This window comes from Medicago truncatula, chromosome 8, assembly GCF_003473485.1.
Source record: "Medicago truncatula cultivar Jemalong A17 chromosome 8, MtrunA17r5.0-ANR, whole genome shotgun sequence".
Taxonomy (NCBI): domain Eukaryota; kingdom Viridiplantae; phylum Streptophyta; class Magnoliopsida; order Fabales; family Fabaceae; genus Medicago; species Medicago truncatula.
In genome coordinates this window covers 20,155,493-20,164,009 of record NC_053049.1, presented here as the reverse complement: position 1 = coordinate 20,164,009, position 8,517 = coordinate 20,155,493, and the positions used below count along the sequence as shown (strand labels likewise).

The 8,517-nt window shown below is 34.3% G+C and overlaps 1 long non-coding RNA gene across 1 annotated transcript; it reads right to left on the bottom strand.

Annotated features, from left to right (window-relative positions):
• Positions 1–6,128: 6,128 nt before the first annotated feature.
• On the bottom strand, positions 6,129–6,732 carry LOC112417038 (uncharacterized). The gene is made up of 2 exons (XR_003007487.2): positions 6,469–6,732; positions 6,129–6,324 (listed from the first exon to the last, which is right to left on the bottom strand). It is a non-coding gene; the product is annotated as an uncharacterized lncRNA (long non-coding RNA).
• Positions 6,733–8,517: the final 1,785 nt, after the last annotated feature.

Genomic DNA, 8,517 nt, shown 5'->3' with positions numbered 1-8,517 from the left:
TTTCCACTACTAAATGTTGCACAAACTAGACAACCTTTCTCTACTATACTTTTTTTAAAAGAAAAAAGAAACGACCAGTTTACTTTAATACAATAATAATTGAAGGATAAGAAACGTATAGATAATAACGTCCTTGTTCACAAGGGACCTAATTAAGTAAAGTTTATTTATTTTTTATTTTATTTTTTAAATTGAAGTAATGAAATTAAATTATTACAAAGAGTACGTAAAAGCCTAAAGCAGGTGTTCTTATGAAAGCTATGATTTTTGTTTTGTTTTTTAACAACCATATCTATTAGAAAGGAGAGAAGTAGAAAGAGTACTTAACCTACAAGTTGGGAAAAGTATAAGGGTTACATGCCCAAAAAAAACCAACCTCTAACTTAAGTATTTAAACAAAGAAGAGGGTTTGAAATCATTATAGAAACATGGTCCCCTTTTTTTTAGCAAGAAATCAACTCTAAGATGTTACTTTGATACCTTCTACGATCTCCTGCACTCCCGCAATCTTTGAGGAGAAAATAACCTCATTTCACGATTCCCAAATCATCCACAATATTGCATGCTGGATAAGTGTTAAGCCCTTACAATGCCTTTTATTTAAAGAAGATAAATAATCTAGGAGGGAAACAACATTTCCAGGTAGAATGACCCCCGTTCTGATCCATTTAAAAAATGAATACCTCTGCAACGAAGTTACGTCTACAAAGCAAGTGATCCTTCACCTCGAATCCTAGGACACCACACACAATCTGAAATAACACCATCCACTAACACTCCTCTTTCAGATAAATTTGAGCAAGTCGGGAATCTACAAGAATTACTAGGCAAGAGAAAATTTGAACCTTTTGCGAAGCCAAACTCAACCATATTCCCATGAACCCCCTTCTTGTTGCTGCACTTAAGCTATGATCTGACTATTTGAAATTAATGCTTTTGCTCTAAAAACAGTGTTTACTGGTTTAGCGTTTTGTGTTGTAGGCATTCTAGGACCTTCAGAATTGATGTACTACTTTTGTAATTAGGTTACAAATTTTCGTTATCTAAAAACAGTGTTTACTGGTTTAGCGTTTTGTCTTGTTCGGGCAAAGTCAAGTCCTTAGCTTCTATTATGAGTGGTTTTTGAATCTTTCATCTTGTAGGTTGATCATATATTAGATCTAGTAACATTTGAAAAAGGTTACTAAATCAAAAGCAAATGTTACTTAATTTGACCCATTTGGGGTTGGCCTAGTGGTTGGCTTGGGATCTTGGAGTTTGCTCCTCCAGAGGTCTCAGGTTTGATTCCCTCTGGTGCCAATTTTGGTGAGCTAAGTCCATACAGAGCTTGCTCTGGCTTTAAACGGGGCCCCCCGCAAGTGGGCGATGGGATTGGTCCCCTCGAATTAGTCGATACTTGGATCGGATACCGAGTTTTCAAAAAAAAAAAAATGTTACTTAATTTGATAAATGTTGGAAAAAGTCCATGTTACTAAATTCGAGAGTAGTATTAGTAACAATGAAAAAAATGTTACCGGTTAGTAGCTCAATGTTAGCCAATCTCTTGCAAACAGATTTAAATACAGTTTTAGCTAATTTTGATGGCATAAATATTACTAAATTTTAGATACAAATTTAGTTAATTCTATTGTGATAAATAAACAAATATCGAATATATCATTCATGATCACCATCTAGATCTTTTGCATCAAACATACAAAAGATGCAAATTCTAAAATTAAAAAAATTATTACAAAGTGATCAAATTAAGAATCACAAAGAAAATGTTTCTTGTTATGTCTAGGTGTGTATAAAAATACATGAAGTCGAAAACAAAGCCTCAAATGCTCAATGACTTCAATAACTAAATTGTTAACCACAATTGCCATCTAATATGAAGTTAACCTCAAATGCTTCTCTCCACCACTTGCTGCCTTAACTCCACTTATAAACAAATTGTCAGGCCAATTCCTAACCGATGTGGGACTCTTAACACACCCTCTCACGCTCAGGATTGCACATCTGATGCGTGAACATAAATGACGGGTGGCCCGATAGCGGAAACCTGATAACAGGTGGCCCAAAGAATTGTGAAGAGGCTCTGATACCATGTTGAGAAACATGGCATCCATGAAAATAGAGAGAAAAAGCTTAAGAAATTATTATATTGAAAATAGTTGAAATGATACAAAAGTGAAAGAGTTACAAAAGAGTCAACTTGTGACTGATATAGTGACTACACTAGTACCCTTAACTAACTCTAAAATGAGTATTACTATCTATATTTCAACAGCCTCCCTCAAACTCAAGGTAAGAGAACTCTTAGCTTGAGTTTGAATTACAAAGCAAACACCAAACAGAAAAAAAATGTGACCAATACAAAGCTTCAAAACCATTAGAGAAAGCTTCCAAACAGAACTTGCTCTTCAATCTTCATACAAGGAACCTGCAGACCAGCTACTAACCAAAACAACTTTCCAGCAGATGTATAACCTCAATAATACTTCAGTTGCATAGGATAAAAACAAACTTCCAACAAGTATTAACAACCACTCCATAACAGGAAGATATCAATGGTGCAGGCAAGGCAAACATAGCACTCACAAACAACCAAAAGCTAACATTAGTAGAAAACCTTGTCCATATAACTCCTCCAAAACAATATAGGAGTAAGAAATGCACCACAAAACCAGATCCAAACAATGTCCAAAGTCTGGCAGAAAAACCATATAGAGAGAAATGCTTAACCATTAAGCAGAAGCCATAACTCAAGGTTTAACCACTTAACAGAAGCTAACATCAATAAGGCCAACAAAGGGCAAAATGCTTAACTACCATAGGTAGAACCCAAAGAGAAGAAAAAATGAATGTTAAAAGGTCTTGATGACTACAAAGTGATGCACAATACTCAAGCTGTGCTAAAAGGTAGTTAGCACATCTGAGGACAGAAGAAAAAATGAATGTTAAAAGGTCTTGATGGCTACAAAGTGATGCACAATTAAGTGTTTTAAGAAGAAACACTGTTTTGAAAAATCCCATTTTCAGCATTAATTTATCGAATTGTGTTTTAAGAAGAAACAAGAAAAGCGCTTTTGGGATATGCTGTTTACGGTTCAATTAAGTGATTCAATTTGCTGTTTTCAGAAAGGCGCATTTGGCATAAGTTGTATACTGTTCAGAATCGCGTTTGCTGCGTTTGAGAAGGAACCGTGCAAAATCAGAACAAGAGCTTCATGTATTACTTCATATAGGGACACTCATGTATTATTTCATCTTTCTTCTATCAATCTATTCATTCTATAATGAGTTTCTATGAGTATCTCCCACATGAGTACTCTTATTCTTGCTTTCTTGCTGATCACTATGATCTTTATCCTTGGGATTCCATGATTACTAACATAAAGTAAAGATAAAGTTGATTTGATTAGATTATGTGCATGGTATACATGAAATATGATGAGAGCCAATTGATTACTTTGTTTGCAAATTTCCTACCAAAAAAGTTGGAGTTCAAAGACTTGGTGAGTATTTCTTTTAGCAATCAAATTAAACAGGTGTATAAACTAAATCAAAAGTACAACATACATTAGATCATAATATTACATAATATATTACCGTATAATATATTAAATCTCACTCCAAGTTACTGTACAACATATATTAGATCTAGTAAAATTTGGAAATGGTTACTAAATAAAAAACAAATGTTATTTAATTTGACATAGTAACATTTTATAAATGGGGCGCTAGTGGACACGGGGAGGGAGCAGGCGAAGCGTGTTTTCGTAATGAACAGAAAGAGACCACTACTTCGCCTCTTTGTTGGAGCGCTTAGATAAAGCTCGTGTTACTAAATGGTTTTAGTAACCTTTGAAACTAGTATTAGTAACATGTAAAAACTGTTACCCGTTTAGGAAGAGTTTGCATATGTATTGCAAGAACAATCCTTCAAGCAATCCACCTCACATTCTTCAAAGCTCATGCTACGAAATGTCCAGCAATGCAGCAACATAGAAAATTTCACCTTTGTTAATTTTTAAATCTCTTGGCTTCTACATGTTGCAAATAATTATCGAAAGAGGGATCAACCTAGGTGTATGCTTCAGTCATTGGATTATGATGATAAGATAAGTTTAATCAGTGGCTCCCATATGTTCAAGTGAGGCGCATCAGTTCCTTTTCTTTTTCTCCTCTTGTTTTGCCGAAACCTAATTCGTGAAAGTGGAGATCTTCACAACTTCACTACCACCGATGGACTTGCACACTTCTAACAAAATAAATTTCAATAAGAATATTGGACGATAGCGAAGCTTCAATTTGAAATTATATATTATTATTATGGTACATGAAAATTAAAAGATATCGCATATTTTGAAAGAAAAAAAAACACATCGAGTATGATAGGGATTACTGCAATTGAAGTAATAACTGTGATGTTGTTGCAAGGCCACAAATTTTCTCAAACTTGAGACTCACAATTGTCCAATTTCATCTTATTGATTTAAGGTTCAGCAGACCACAAATTGATATGAATTCAGTCTAATATATGCTTGAAATCGAAAACCCAAACTGTGTCTAATTATCGAAATCTCAAATGGTTTAAGCAAGAAAACATTATGATTACCAAGAAGAAAGAAAATCCTGAATAGTCTAATGCAAATTTGGGAAGAGTTGTGCATTGGTTCAGTTATCCCACACCAGAAAGAGAAAGTAGAGGGAACTACATGTGCCTCACTTTAGATGTTTTTTAATTTGGAAGATGGAAGCCATTACATTAATTTAATTTAACGGCTGAGATTTGGTGCAAGTCATTAGACTTACACCTGGTGTCAACGGATACTGTCTCTCTCTCTATATATATATAATTAAACCATGAATCAAATTTCCATAAATATCTAAAAGACAACAAGAGTTATAATACATTAACCATGATAAAATGATAGTATTCATAAATAAATAGGAAAAAAAATTACCATACCTAATAAGTCAAAACATATACTTGCCAATGTAAAAGAAGTTATAACAATGATGAATTGGAGCTAAAAATTAAACAAAGGGAGGATAAAAAAAGAGCGGAAAAACATAAGAATGTTTCCTTGAATTGTAAAAAGTAGGGATTCATCGAGAAAGAGACAAGAACCCTAAATAAGAGTGAAGAATCCTAGGGATCGAAGTCAAATCGAAGAACTGAGATGATCGATAGAGCACTATATTTGTTACGCAACAAACGTCAAACCCAATAGAAAATGAATTCAACAAGAAGATGAGAATACATTCAAAATTGAGTTCAGACTTCAGACCAATGTTAATTATCTTCTTGTGATGCAAGCAACTCTCAAACCAATCGAAGAAAACAAATTCATAAAGAGAATGAAAATAACCTAAAATTGAGTTCAGTAAGAAGATTAATTAGCTTTCTGTGATGCAATCAACATTCGATTGATGAACGAACAAATAACAACATGTACCTTGTTTCTATGTTTAGCTATGCATCCATTGCTATGGAATTCGCAACATCCACTATGCATAACAGTTATTCTATAGATTCTCCAACGTCAAGCAATCTAATTGGTTCAAATTCTATATCATGATCAAATACATTGATTAGAATATTTGATTAGAAAGGAACATGCACTACAAGAAACTTGACCTCTAGTGACGGGCAAAAACCGTCACTAAAGGCTATTTTCCGTAGGTATATGTTGCCAAAACTTTCACCCACAGTCACATTGGCCGTGCACTATACTTAGCAAGTTGCAACGGATTTTTGTCTGTCGGTGCATGTTTTACCTACGGACAATACCTTTACCTACGGACGGGTTGTGTGTCTGTACAGGATTTTTCTACAGACTAGTACTTTTACCTACAGCGTCTCTGGCCGTGGGTAAAAACCAATCCCACAAATTATTTTTTTTTTTAAAATGTCCCCTTTTTTTTTTTTTTTTAAAACGTGAAACCCCCAAATATTTTTTTGAGGTATTATTTACTGTTGTTGCACTGTATTATATTTTTGTCCATCATACAAACTCGTTAATAACTATAAAAAGCATTTATATTTCATCAAAAAAATTGGTGGATTAATATTCTCAAGGTATTATTCACCAATCATCATATAAACTAAAATCAACACCAGAATATATTCTCGAGGATTATTCACCAATGTGGACAAATCATATAACTAAAGACAACACCAAAATACACAAAATGAGTTTTAGTACTTATAAGATGCAGAAACTGACAGACACAGTTTTTATATGGTTCTACCCTATCAAGAACAATCATATACTTTTCTTCACATCATCTTCCGCCAAAACCAGATCATCTTCCTCTTCTCCATCAATGCACCTTAAAATAAGACCAAAAATAATTAACAGTTAGAGAGATGGATATGTTGTCATGCAATAAGTTGCCAAATTATCAGCCCTCGTATTAAAAATATTAAAAAACCAAAATAACATATAACAAGTGCGATATATTCAATGGACATACCAGTCTGAATCAATTGACAAATCACAAGGTTCAAAAACTTGTCAACTCAAAATGTAACTAATTATCTCTGGCTATGACTTTCTTTCTCTTAGAGTATATCCAACCAAATCCTAGGTGACTAGGCTTATTATTGTTCAAGTCCAATGGCTAGTTCATGCTTGTTCTATTTCATTGCTCACATCATATTCATCTTCCTGTTCTCTATCTATGACACCTCAAACACCTATCTTCAATCTTTTACCCTGCCAAATTCAACATGCACCTTACGTCTGTGCATGTGCGCATGTGCAAACACACAAATTCATCTGCCAAGTGATAAACTTATCTTGCACAAACATTTTTGCCCCATCAAAGAATTCATTCAACTTTATCACACCTAATCTATCACAGACCACAAACTGCATCGGCTAACATAAAGATTACCAGCAGCATACATTGATTCCAAAATTCAGTTAAAAAACACACGCACATAAATTGATTCCAAAATTCTACCAAAATCCAGTTCAAAAACATGTACACATGAAGTAATTTCAAAATTTTCCCAAAATCTAGTTCAAAAACACATCTACGTATACTAATTTCAAGAATAACAACACTATACCTAATTACCACATTCATATCAAAAATTAAAACAAAGAGAATGAAAATTACTCACAGCGATTGAAAATAATCCAGAGCGATTTCGAAGATCGGCGGTCTGACGGTCGATGAAGGCGACGATTGAGATCGATACGGTTTGAACAAAATCGATACAGATTGATGTTGTGTTTGTTTAACGCGCGAATGGTCTCTAACGCGCGTTTCAGCTTAAGCTTGAATATATAGCTTTTCAATATCACGTCCAAATTGCACACAGAATTAGTGAACTCAACGTGTAACCAAACAAAGCATGAGATCGATTTAGTTTGTGCGCTTGAGAACGATTAAGAGCAAAATCGATTTGAAGATCTCTAAATCGATTCGAACAAAATATGAACAACATAATCGATTTGAAAATCGATACAGTAAGGAATTGATTCAGAGCTTGTTTGAGAAGATTGTTGAGGTGAGATTGATGAGGTTTGTGAGGTTTGAGATAAATGGAGTTTGTGAGGTTTGAGATCAATGGAGTTTGTGAGATTTGAGATAGATGAAGAAAAAGCGATTTTGAGTTTGTGAGATTTGAGATTGATGAGCGTGTGAATGGTACGTCTTAACACCATGAATCAACTTAACTTCGACTAGAATAATTTCCTATAGAGAACTATTAAAAACACAGGCCAACAAATTGCCCTCCAAAAATGTCATTTTCGACTGAAAATTGAATGAGAGATAAAGTGACAGACATATTTTCATAATGGCGCCACTTTAGGAATTAGTTGACCACGACATTAACGTACCTAAGACTTCCAACTGTCACTTAATGCTCATCATGCAACTGATGCTCTTCATAACTGGACCATGTGACAACAGTTTCCATTAGTTGAGAACTCAAAAGGTCCTTTTATTTTCCTTTCTTCAGAAAGTATAAACACATTTTTTCTGCAAATTTGAGAAATCAAAATCTCAAAACCTCTTAATCTTCTTCAAATATCTTCAATCAAAGCATAATTACTACATCATCTACAACCAACACTATTGACATTGTTCCTATGGTGGAAAATCTGAACGCACCTCTTCAAAAGATCAACAAGAGTTATGCTCCAAACCCTTCAATGGAGGTTGAAGAAGCCAAAATCTGGCAATCCAAGGTATTGATCCCTCATTCCATCTCTCACGTTGTTTACGCATTCCTAGGTCCTTAACATGATTTGAGCATAAATTCTGAACAAGTAACAACCTTTTTCCCAGGATGTGATAAATGTACTCCTAGGGTTTTCTTACAAGGTCCTTACGAAATGAATTTTACGAGTGCACCCAGTAGGTGTTTCGAGCATCCCCTTACACCAATCATCCCAGTTATATTGCATGGCTAGACAAAATACAAAGTAAGAAAGCCCAAGTAAGGAAAAATTTAGGTATTTTTGACCTAGTTTAGCTTTCCAAAACAGGTCCTAAATATGATGCCAA